The sequence below is a fragment of the Pteropus alecto genome, unplaced genomic scaffold, assembly GCF_000325575.1.
Source record: "Pteropus alecto unplaced genomic scaffold, ASM32557v1 scaffold109, whole genome shotgun sequence".
Taxonomy (NCBI): Eukaryota; Metazoa; Chordata; class Mammalia; order Chiroptera; family Pteropodidae; genus Pteropus; species Pteropus alecto.
In genome coordinates, this window is record NW_006494608.1 from 8,063,368 (window position 1) to 8,066,038 (window position 2,671).

Genomic DNA, 2,671 nt, shown 5'->3' on the forward strand with positions numbered 1-2,671 from the left:
AGGATATTTTCAGTTCACACAGAAGGACACTGTTTTCAAATGTTGCTTAAGATAAGAAACAACTACTTATCTATCAAAAAACCGATATGTCAAATACAAATTATTCTTCATTAATGAAATTCTGCTTAATTTTCTATACCAGGCAGCAGTTTGCTAATCTAGTTATAGCATATATTTACAAAAAAAAAAGAAGAAGAAGAAGAAGAAGAAGAAATATATCTCTAACTAAGTATCTCCTCTCAGAATTGGTTTGAACAAAGTTTTCATTTTCAGCACCCACAAAAACAATAGCAACATGTGTGACTCAATTAGTAGTAGTGGTGATGATAGTGGTGGTGATGGTTGTGATAGGTGGTAACAGTGGTGGTGGTGATGGTAGTGATGGCGGTGGTGGTAGTGATTGTTGTCATGATGGTTGTGATGGTGGTGATGGTAATGGTGATGATAGTGGTTGTGACGGTGATGACAGTTATGGTAGTGATGGTGGTAATGGTGGTGGTAGAGTAGAAACAGCTAACACCACTAAGCCCTTCTTATGGACCACAAGCCATGAGAGATGAACTGTTGAGGATTCTCCTTCCACCAGATCTGGCTTCAGTCTTCTCTATATCTAAGTTCAGTTATTACAGAATGTGTTAGTATTGTCAGCTGTGCAGGGTTGACCTGTCAACAACAGGTCCTGGCCTTCGCTAAGTTTAGATTTAGAGAAATATTGCCATCTAGTGCTCTACAGGAGTCTTAACTCTTTAAGCTGATAAACCAGTCTCCCTCTGCCCAATCCCCTCCACACACCCAGATAAGTGATCGGATACACCATAGGCCAAAACTGGTGGGCATTGCCCCTTACCTACAGTAGGAACCATGTAAAACCTACAGTAGAAACCATGCAAATGTCTCCAGAAATTATTTTAAATCCCTTCTCTTTTTACAAAATGTACAAAGAAAAAGAGCTAGACAGAGGCAAGGAAATAGTAATAGGAGTAAGATGTAGTAATGAGTTAACACTACGTGTAGCATATTAAACTTAGTGAGGGAAAGAAATTAAGGTGAGTTCTAGCTACGACCATGAAATAAGCGAAGGGAGTCATTGGCATGGCCTTACTTGCACTTTGAGTCACCTCCTTTCTAAACCTCTTACACCCTCCAGGCCCCCTAAGCAGTTAGTCTTCCCACCCTTGCCCACCAAAACCCCTCATCTGTTCTTCCAAGTTCGTCCTCTTTGCTTTCTGTAATACCTGCTGGCTCGATCCATGAGCCACTTTGTACTCTGTATTTCTTGACCCTCCCCTATCAAGTGGAAGAGATATAGTTTTAATGGAAACTTTTGATGACTGAACAGTGATCAGCTAGTCTATAGAGTAGCAAGCCAGGCTGTAGAGTGGCGGGGGAGATGCTTTGAACAGGAAGCACTCTATAGTATCTCTCAAACCCCAGGCCTGCTCAAACTTCAACCATGATTTTGTTTTTCATGGAGAATATATCTTGATTTAGATTTATATATTCATTTGTTTAACACCAGCCTCCCCAAGTCATCTGTTAGCTCTATGGAAGTGGGGACCAGATCTGTTTTGTTCATTGCTAAATGCCCAGTGCTTAGCACGGTGCCTGACACACAGGCATATTCTGACGAATGCTAGAAAGAAAAGCTAGTGCACATCTTTAGTGATATTGGTGTCAGGAGTGGAGACTGAGAAGTGTGGCATATGACACCGGGACTGTCTCATCAGACGGACATGATATTTTGTCCAGTCTCATGATTCTCAAATTGTTCAACCTCAGAGCCCTTGCTTCATTTGAAATCTTAAGCAGGAGTCCCCTTCCCCTTTCTGAAGTGAGCCCCTTTCACAATCTCCACTGGGCTCAGCCAAGCATTTAAAAGGCTCTAGGCAGTACAGTTTGAAAACAACTGATCCAATCCCTTCATTTATAGAGGGGAAGAAAAAAAAAAAAAACATGAAAAGCAGAGAAATATGGAAAGGTAACAAAGGTAAGAGACAAAGGAAAAAAATATATGTCAGAGAAGGAAATTGCTTCATCATATTTCCCCATTATAGATCTTCACTGTAATTCAAACACACCGTCAAGATTTGTTCTCCCTCATCCAGGAATCCACTGTGAGAAACATCCAGCCTGGCTTGGAAACAAGAGAGGCCTGGAGAGAATGTCAGGGGCCTGGTGCGGAAGATGAACCGAGCAGCCCAGGAGGTGGCTTTGCGGATCCTGATGATTAAAAGGGTGTGTACATTGCAAAAGGTCCATGCAGGAAAGGGCAACCCCGTTGAGACGTTAAGGACAAAGGCTTTTCTGTCCTTTGCCACCCATGAGGCCGTGCTTTTCTAAGCAGCTCTAATTATAAATCCCTGTCCTGCTAAAATGGGTAAACTTGGCAGCATTCGAGATCTGCCTTGTGTCTTAACTATTTCTCAGTTGGTTTAGGTTTGGCAAAATCCCAAACGCATTTTGCCAAATCCAGGCTGAGTCCATCCCCTGAGTGGCTTAAGGGAAATTTCATCCATATGTTTCTGAGTCATTTATTGTGAACTCATCTTTTGGTAAAAGAAATATGTTCTCAAGCCAGCACAGTTCAGAGAATAGCAAAATTTTAGGTTAAAACGGGTCATGCTTTCTTTTGGGAAGAATTTCCTGAATTTTCTGAGTACATAAAAAAGGG